We start from the raw sequence: 10847 nt of genomic DNA on the forward strand, positions 1-10847 counted from the left end.
CTATAGCTACTACTATCTACTAGAACTAAAATATTAGTATTACTTTATATAAAGAAGTCTATTAATTAGTAGAACTTTCTAATAATAAATAGAAGAATATCTTATATCTTTATACTACTAGCGCTAAGGTTTTTCTAAAGAACTATAATAAGTTCTATAATAAAATAAAACGCTCTTATATAACTAAAAAGAATATATTAAAGTAACTACTAAAGATTTTATACTCTCTCTATTAGAAATTTAATCTAAAGAAAGCTAATAAGCTTTTTATATATTAGAGTAAGCTTAACTATAAGATTAAACTTAAATCTAATAAGTTAGAGTAACTTTTAAAGCTTTTATCTTAGAGGCTTTATCTAATATCTTATAATAAAGCCTATATAGTAAAGCTTTATATTAATAAAATAATAAAGAAAAGCTATATAGAATAAAGTATATTAGCTTAGACTACGTCTCTTCTTATTATTTAGAAATCTAAAGGTAGAATATAAATATACGTTAACTATTAAAAATTAAATATATATATAATTAAAAACTATAACGCCTTTTCTTTTATAAGAGATATACTAGTAAAACTAACTAAAGCGTAATACTTCTTAAAGGTTAATATTATTACTATATTTAATAAAATCTATATTTAGAATAATTATAAGTATCTATCTATATTTATTATACTCTATAGATTATACTAATATACTATTATACTATTTAGTATATATAATAGCCTAGAGACCTTTTAGGTATATATTAATAATATCTTATATAAATATCTTAATAAGTTCTATATAGCGTACTTAGATAACGTAATTATATTTAGTAAAATAATAGAATAGTATAAGAATTATCTTATCTAAGTTATTAGCTAGCTAGTAGAAGTAGGCCTTTTTATAAATATTCTTAAGTTAGAGTTTATAAAAATAGAAGTTAAGTTTCTTAGCTTAATTATTACTAGAAATAGTATTAAGATAGATTTAGAGAAAGTTACTACTATTTAGAACTAGAAGCTTCTATAGTCTCTTAAGAATATTTAAATATTCTTAGAATTTATAAACTTCTATTAGTAATTTATATATAGATTCTCTAATATTACTAAGCTTTTTATCTATCTTATATAAGAGAACTCTAAGCTCTTTACTATAACTAAAAAAGCTAAAAGCTTTTTTAAAGCTCTAAAGAAAGTATTCTATAGTAATATTATTTTTACTTACTTTAACTCTAATCTTAAATATATTATTAAAACTAACGCTTTAGACTATATATTGCGTCTAGAAGCATAGAAATAAATAGAAGATAAATTATTGTATTATAAGCTTACTTAGAAAGCTCTCTTAAGTAGCAAAGCTTCTAAGAGCTTATCTTAATCTATACTAGTATAATTACGTACTATACTCTTAAGAAGTATCTAGAGGTGCGTTCTATAATATACTCTTTAAGTAGCCTATAAGAGTAGGCTGCGTAGTTATAATAAGCTCTCTTATTATAGCTAAGAACGCTAATTACGTACTTATTAGAGTATACGCAGCGCTAAAAGCTTACTTAGCGTACGCGCGCTAATTATAATATTACTAAAAATTATTTAATTAGCTAAACGCTCTCTACCTCTTATCTAAAACAAGAGTAAGTATCTCTAATTTCTATTAGTACGCTTACTAACTCTAGCAGTATACTCTATTATACTAATTAAACTAAGTATACCTCTCTACATCTATCTCTAAGCTCTCTAGTATTATATTAAAAAGAAATAAGTATAAGTATAAGAATAGCTGCTCTTCTAAAAATAAGTAGTCTAGTTCTAGCTCTGCAAGCGCCTCTAAGGTAACTTCTTTAAGTTCTAGTTACGCAAGCGCGTTAAAGGCTAAGCTATTAAGCTTTAATACCTCTAACTCTTCTAAGTACCTAGCTACTCTCTTTAAGGTAAATAATTATAAGCGCTTAAATAAGCTCTATAGTATTTCTAGAGGCTCTTCTAAGCGTAGTTCTTCTAGTAAGAAGTAGAGCTCTAGTTCTATAAGTGCTTCTACTTCTACCTATAACCTATTTACTACTCTAACTTACACTTCTAAGAAGTCTAATCTATTTACTAAGTATAGTAATATAGTTACTTAAGAGTAGGCTAATAATATTTTACGTTATAATAAGCGCGCTGCCTAGAAGTACGCTAATAAGTAGTACGCTTATAATCTTAAAGCTAAGAATAAAATAGAGTAAGAGTGTTATAACTAAATTACTTACAAGTGTTATATTACTAGTTAAGCTATAGAAAACAAGTAGCGTCTACGTTGTAAGCGTAACAAGTAGGTTAAGTGTAACTTAGAGTATAGCAATAAGAATTCTAAAGCTAAGGTAATTACTAAAACTAAGCGTATTAAGTCTAAGAATAAGCGCTTTATTAATAAGTAGCGTGCTAAGTAAGAATACCTTAAGATTCTACTTCTAAAGGCTATTAAGCTCTATTAAGAGATAGTTCTAGAGAAAGTAATCTACTAAGCGCAGTAGTCTACTAATTCTATTAGCGTAATAGAAAAGTACTATAATAAGTAGGCTAGTAAGGCTACCTAAGAAGAGTATACTAACTACAATTCTAACGTTGCTGCGCTCTCTTAGAAGCTTTCTAGTAATTCTTATAAGTATTCTACTAAAGTTACTATTATAGTTTCTAGTTCTTTAGCTACTAGTAATGCTTATTCTAATATTCTATTTCTAGGTTCTTCTAGTTCTAAGAGCTCTACTTCTAAGAACTCTGCTACTATTTCTTCTAACGCTTCTAAGCTTTCTACTAAAGTCTTAGGTAAGCTTTCTATTTCTTAAGAGAGCAGCACTATTTATAACACTTTACCTTTCTCTAGCTCTACTCTTAAGAAGAAGTAGCGTTCTTTTATTATTATAAGTAGTATAAAGAGCTCTCTCTTTAATCTAGAGCTCTTTATCTAGTCTAATAGTTTAGATAGTGCTAATTCTTCTAATAAGTATAATAATAAGAAGTATAATAGTAAGAAGTATGCGCTTAATAAAGATTCTAATAACAAGAATAATAAAGCTTTAGTAACTAAGTCTATATATAAGCGCAGCTCTAAGAAGCCTATTTTTATTACTACTAGTAAGCTCTATAAGATAGTGTGCTTCTAATACTTCTAGTCTATAAGTACTAAAAAAGCTACTAACTCTCTCTGCAAAAACTACGTAAGTATTAATAAAAGTAAGAAGTCTAAGCGCTGCCTTACTAGTGCTATTAGTAATTATAAATATAATAATATATATATATACTCTTTTTTAAGCTTAAAGAGCTTTACTAACTCTTTTTTAGACCTAAGTGTATAGAGAAGGTTACTAAGCGTATAGTTAATTAGTTTTGCACTATAGAGCAGAACCTAAAGACTAGTTATCTACTTAATATTAAGAACTCTTACTTTTGTAAGCTTATCTATAACTATAACACTACTTTTAAGTAGTGCCTTAAGTATAGCTACATAATCTAGAAGCGTAGTAAGAAGTAGAGCTTTAATACTTTAAAGGTAGAGTATAATACTAATAAGTCTAAGAATACTTCTAGTATTAAGTAGTCTTAATCTAACCTTAATAATAAGACTAATAACACTTCTACTTCTAAGTAGCGCTCTTCTAGTAAGTTTTATTCTAGTACTCTAACTTCTTAGTGCTAATAAGCTTTATAGAACTTTGTCTAGTAGTTAAGTAGGTTAACTATAATAAGACTGTAGATAATAGTATAGCGCTTTCTAATAATAATAATAGAAGAGCGTCTTCTAAGACTATTACTAATAATACTATTATAGTTACCTATAAAAGTATTACTACTAAGCTTAGTTACGTATTTACGTCTATAGAGAAAGTTATACTCTCTTAGTTCTTTGCCTTAGAGTTTAAGTATCTCTAAGCTCGCAAGAATACTACTAATAACTAGTAGTACTTTTCTAACTTTACGCTTAGATAACTAAAGAAGCGTTACTCTAATTATAGTTCTAGGTATATACTTTTTTATCTTGCTGCGCTCTTTAGAGCGTATACTTTAATAAAAGCCTTTTCTAATAAGTAGTTTTCTATAGGCTTATAAAAGAGGCTACGCTTAAAATACACTTTCTACTACTCTCTAAGAAGAGTAGCTAAAGACTCTTTTATACCTTATAAGCTTTATAATACTACTAATAATTTAATATTCTTTATATTTAACTACTTTTTAAAGTAGGTAAATTACTAAACTAATAGATTTTTAGTAAGCCTATTAGCTAGTATACTCTTAGTCTCTAGGTACTTAACTCTAAAAGACTCTTTAGTATACTCTTACCTTAGCTATATATTTTAGATATTAACATATCTAAGGCGTATTATTATACGCTTATTAGCGCTAACTACTAAGCGTATAGTCTACTAGTTATTATAGAAAATTGTCTACGCTACTTCTAAGGTAAGAGTAAGCTTCTAAAATAGCCTCTTAAGAGCTATTATCTCTTTACTAATATACTTAAGAGTAAGAAGCTCTACTTCTATAGTTAAAGTTATTATAGTTACTTATTATACTACTTTCTAAATAATAGTACCTCTAAAGAGTATAATAAAGTAGCTCTATAAAGAGCGTCTAGTCTCTAGGTTATCTATAAAAGAAGCGTTACTACAAATTATAAGTTCTACTCTAGAGTGCGCTCTATAGTAGATAGCCTAGTAGTAAGTCTTATATAAGTATATAATTGCTTAGTTAACTACTTTAATATACTCTTTACTTAGGTTTATAAGAAAGTGTAAAAGCTTTAAGGCAGCGTATACTATATTAGACTACAGCATAATAGCTATATAGAGTAGTAATCTAATATACTCTTAGTAGTCTTTAACTATTTTCTTATCTACTTTACCTATTAACTTTATAAGCTCTTAGCTTAGAAGTAGTATAGCTAGGCTTAAAGAAGTACTTTCTAAGTTAAACTTCTTAGTAAGCTTATCTAAATACTTATTATATATAAGCGTTATAGTATAAGCAGCGCAATTGCGCAATACTCTTACTTCTAGAAACTATTTAACTAGGCCTTTCTCTTCTAGATTATATACTACTTTTATTATATTAGTAACTTATAAAGCTTTTTAATAAGTAGTATAGTAATATATAAGTAGTATATTATTAATATAGAAGAGTAGAAGAATCTTTCTTTATTTATTAAAGAAGAGATAAAGCTCTTCTTTAGAAGTAATAAGACCTGCTTTCTTTACTATACGTAAGAGCTCTTTATACTAGAGTAGTAGAGAGTTCTTTAGTCTATAGAGAGTACGCTTAAGCTTTATACACTTACTAGGCTTCTTAAAGCTATTTAGTATATTACATACTATAACTAGCTAGTGCTCTTAGTGTGTATAAAGAAATACTTTTACTACATTAAACTAGAGAATCTCTAGGTTAAATTTAGCTACTATTACTATTACTATTCTAAAAGAGCGTAAAGTAAGTATTACTATATACGTAGAGTATATAGAATTAATTACTTATAGATCTTCTCTTACTACTACGTAAGCTTTATACTTAATAAAGTAGCTATTCTAATTAACTTTATATATAAATACCTACTTTAGTAGAAGTAAGCGCTTTTATACTAAGAAGCGCTTAATCTTCTTTTAGATACTTATTTAATAGAGTATATTTATCTTCTTATTATAAGCTTTATAGAAGAGCTTTCTATATAGATAGTTACTAAGATCTTTATACTTCTTTAGAAGCTAAGGTAGTTAATTATAGTATATATATTTAGATAGCTTATACTTTTATAGAAGTATATTACCTAAGATTATAGCTACTATAATTAAGTAGACTATTATAAGCTCTTTCTAGTCTTCTTCTACTTTATATAAGTATTAGAGAAGACTATTTAGAAGGTTATTATCTTATATACTATTCTATAGATTATATAGTAAATAAACTTCTAGTTCTTCTACTTCTAGGCCTTTACGTTACTCTCTAATTCTAGAGCTTAATTACGTTAGTTCTCTATAATTACGCCTCTAGCGTGTTAGTCTAGAAGTAGGTAGTAGTTCTATTTTACCTTATTCTAGAGAAGTTCTAAACGTAGAGCGTACGTAGAAATATAGTGTACTTAGTAGCACTCTATTCTAATAAGCACTATATATCTTATTCTAATAAAAGCTCCTTATATTAGAAAGCTATTTATTACTTAGTACTAGTAGGCACTCTTCTCTAGTTTAGTGCACTTTCTAGGCGTTACTATTATACTTCTAACTAGACCTTACAGTCTAGTACGCTCTAGGCTCTAGTATTTACTCTAGAGTAAATAGGCTAGTATGCTCTTAAGAGTCTGCATAGATTTCTAGTAGTTAGCTAGCTAAGCTTTCTACCTATATAGAAGATATATTATATACTACTTATTAATTAGGCTAGCTAGCCTATTTAATAGTAAGCTATAATACACTACTCTCTAGCTTCTAGATAGAGTCTTTAGAAGTATACTAGTCTTATATTTTACTTACTATAGCGCAGAGCTAGTTAAAGATATCTTTATACACTTCTTCTACGTTATATAGCTTATTCTTATATAGAAGATTAATAATATACGTAAGCTCTTCTACTAAGTACTTCTAGCTACCTTTAGCGCTACTTTTATAGAAAAGCTTCTTATTAAAGCTTACGTTTCTTATTATAATTATTTAATTAAGCTTTAGAACCTATATTCTATAAATATTAGACGCCTTATATTCTACTAGGTATCTAATATAGCTTCTTAGTATAACTTTAAAGTTATACTTATCTTATCTAGCTACTTACTCTCTATTAAGTAAGTAAGCTCTACAGCTATAGACGTAGATAGTGCTCTAATCTAGGTAAAGATTAGCTATAATAGTATAGATCTTCTTACTATACTCTATACACTATGCGTTAAGCATAGTATTAGGTACTAAGAGATTATAAGTATGCGATAGGCTTATATTATATAGCTAGGTCGCTACTTCTATAATATCTAGCTAGAGCTTTTTAGAAAGATTTACACTAACTCTTATCTTAATAGACTTAGTAATTATCTTCTAACCTACTCTCTCTACTCTTCTATTTAGTTTATAAGTGTAGATAGAGGTGCGCTCTATAATAATACTCTGCTCTTTAGTCTATGTCTTAAAGTGTAACTTACCTCTCTAAGGTAGCGTTATAATATTATTATCTTAGATAATAATGTAGATATTAAGCTTATACTAAGCTATAAGAAAGCTTATAAAGTTATAAAAGACTCTTATAATCTCTATAAGCGTTTTAGCTTAGAGAGTATATTAATAAATCTTACTACTATAATTATCTTTAAGTACTATAATCTAGAGCTCTCTATTATAACTAGTAGAAAAGTTAAAAAGATTCTACAAGATCCTCTAATAAGGTCTTAGAGCTTTCTTATATAGTTACCTAGAGATACGCTACCTTATATAAGTAATAGTGTAATACTTACACTTACTTTAGCTTATTCTCTTAATACGTATATTGCGCGCATTCTTAACAAAGGCTTAGAGCGCTTCTAGACCTAGGTAGCCTACTCTTATGTGCTAAAGCTCCTCTATATTAAACTAAGAAAGGCTTCTCTAGAATTATTATAAGCGCTAGTTATTAGTTATACTTATTATAGTTAGGTAAAACTTTAAAAAATTATATTTAATAAACGTAAGCTTATGCTCTTTCTTAAGCTTTGCTAGTATAAAGTTATTAGTAAGCGTTTCTATACAAAGCGTTAAGTCTAACTCTAGATACTATAGTCTAGCTTTATTAAGAGCTACTTCTAAAATAATATTAATATAGAAACTCTCTATAAGCGCTACGCTTATTAGAATAAGGTTCTTTATATGTAGTTCTCTTTTTCTAGTTAAAGTATTTCTAATTCTTTATATACTATATCTAAGTACCTAGAAGAAGAAGCTTTCTACTTCTATAGTGTAGAATTTATATACTCTTATAAAGGTCTTTAGCTTAAGTAGAGATATATTATTAATAAGATATACTACTACTCTATTATCTAAGATAGTACTTATAGAGAGTAGGTAGACGTTAAAGTCTATAGTAGAGTATATACTACTAATACTTAGCTAACTTATAATAAAAGTAGAGTTAATAAGTATTATCTAAATTAACTCTAGGTAGACAGAGTTTAGGCTTTTAATCTATGCTTACTATAGAGTAGTCTATCTCTTCTTATTAAGAGCTCTCTATAGGCTATTATACTTTAAGTCTCTAAGCTTAGTAGTAATCTTAGCCTTAGCTTTATTAGAAAGCTTTAGAGGTTTACCTATAAGCGCTATTTCTAAACGCTTACATATAGTAGTAGACTACTTATAGTACTATCTATATAGGTAATTCTTCTTAGGCTTCTAGAATAAGTTATTTTTACTAGAAGCTTATTATAGTGCTTCTATAACAGCAAATACACTGCCTCTACTAGTAGAGTAAGTAGTATACTTTTAGATTAGCGTAGTAAAAATCTTTAACACTTATTTAAAAGTAACCTAAGTTCTACTAATAGTAAAAGCTTTAATAAGGTTCTACTATATAGAGCGCCTCTATTCTAAGGTAAGCCTAACGCTAATTACTTCTAAATAGTTCTAGACAGTAAGCGTATTATTAACTTTAGTAAGTTTATACACTTTAGCTTAGGCTAGAATATAGAGGTATTTCTATTACTAGCGCTTAGCGTTAATACGTTTTTATTGCGCTTTCTAGAGGTATATTCTATACTATAAGTGTATAAAATTCTTAGTGTAGTTCTTCTCTAGAGAAAGCGTAGACTTAAGGTATTTAATAAGTACTTATAACGTAGCCTCTTTCTCTATAGAGATAAAGAGTATAGTAGAAGCTAGAAGCTTTAGGCTAATAGTCTAATTAATCTAGTTCTAAAGATACCTAATATAAGTGCTCTTTAACTACTATTCTATTGCTTATACTTTATACTTTGTAATAGATAGGTTATACTTATTAGCGTAGAGCTTATTAACTAAAGCGTTCTATATAATTACTACTAGCTCTAGAGTAGTTAGAACGCTTATCTAGATAGAAGTAGCTATTTTAGTGTTAGAGTTAACGTTAGCCTAAATTTCTCTGCTTAGAGTATAGAATTTAAACTAGGTAAACTACTTAAGCTAATACGCTAAGTTAGTAAGCGTAAAAGCTTCTATAGAGATTATTATAGAGTTACTTATTATAAGTAATAGAGTAGTGCTTCTATAAAAGCGCAAAGATTAGTAATAGAATTAGTATTACTATACTTTATTAAACGTCTTGCGTCTTAAGTATATAAATACAAAACTATATTATCTTCTTAAAGCGCTAGGCTTATAACTATTGCGTCTAGAAGTATAGAAATAAATAGAAGATAAATTATTATATTATAAGCTTACTTAGAAAGCTCTCTTAAGTAGTAAAGCTTCTAAGAGCTTATCTTAATCTATACTAGTATAATTATATACTGTGCTCTTAAGAAGTATCTAGAGGTGCGTTCTGCGACACTATATATACGCTACTATACTCTTTTAGGTATAGCTTAATAGCTTTATCTAACCTATTATATATTTCTCTAAAAAGATAATATCTATAGAGTATAACTATAAAATCTATAATAAGAAGCTTCTAGCTATTATCTAGATATTTAAGAAATAGTGTTTAGAGCTTACTAGCGTCTCTAAGTATATTAATATTCTTATAGATTACTATAGACTAGAGTATTTCTATATAAAATATAACTTTAATTATAAATAAGTCTAGTAAACTAAATTTATAAAGAAGTTTAACTTCTATATTATATATAAGCCTAGTAAGTAAAGTACTAAATCTAATAGCTTTATCTACTATATAAAAGATCTTCTAGATAAAATTACTAATAATTATATATAATACTAGTACTAGATAATTCTAGAGAAGAACTAATAGAACTTTAGATACTACTTATTCTAGAGAGGTAGCTATATAGTAGTTTAACTTACTAAACTATACCTTAGTAATAATAATTATAACTTAGACTTAGTACTTATTTTTCTTTAAGAGATAGAAAAAGAGGCTACTATACTTTTAACTACTTTACTTATTAGCCTTACCTATTTCTTTCTTAAAAGAACTCTAGATTCTTATAATAATCTAGTTAATACTAATACTTAGCCTCTAGATAAAGTTATTTATAAATTATATCTTAGTAACTCTAAGCTTTATAATATTAAAGCTGCTCTAGCTACTAATAATTATTATATACCTTATTATCTTATTACTAAAGAAATATATATAAAGCTAGCTAATCTTAAAGCTAGTAATAATAGTAAGTTATTTATTAGTAATAGCTATCTAGTTACTCTATTTAGCAAGTAGTTATATACCTAGATTATCTAGTATTTCTATAATAGTTTACTAGGTAGATATAGTAGAAGAACTACTACTTATTAGTAAGTTAGTTAATAGTATTACTAGTAAGGTATAACTAACTCTATTACCTACTTTATAAATAGTTATCTAATCTACTAATATTCTAAAGTTAATTAAATAGCTAAGCATAGGCTATTATATCTACTACCTATCTTTATCTACTACTAGAATAATATTTCTATTAACTTTATTATACTATTACTAGTATTACGTTAGTATAGTTATAACTACTAATATATTATAGTAGTAGTAGACTATCTCTTTAAGATAAAGAAGTTTATTACTATAGAAAATATAAAAGTTTCTACTATAGTAGATAAGTTTATAAAGTATATCTAGAAGAAGAAAGAGTACTTACGCACTATTATCTCTAATAGAGAATATTAGTTTATATTCTACTTCTAGTTTTAACTATATAACTATATAAGTATATAGCTAAAGCTATCTACTATATACT

Source organism: Alternaria novae-zelandiae (genome assembly GCF_023758075.1).
Source record: "Alternaria novae-zelandiae strain BMP 2774 chromosome Unknown scaffold_21, whole genome shotgun sequence".
Classification (NCBI taxonomy): Eukaryota; Fungi; Ascomycota; class Dothideomycetes; order Pleosporales; family Pleosporaceae; genus Alternaria; species Alternaria novae-zelandiae.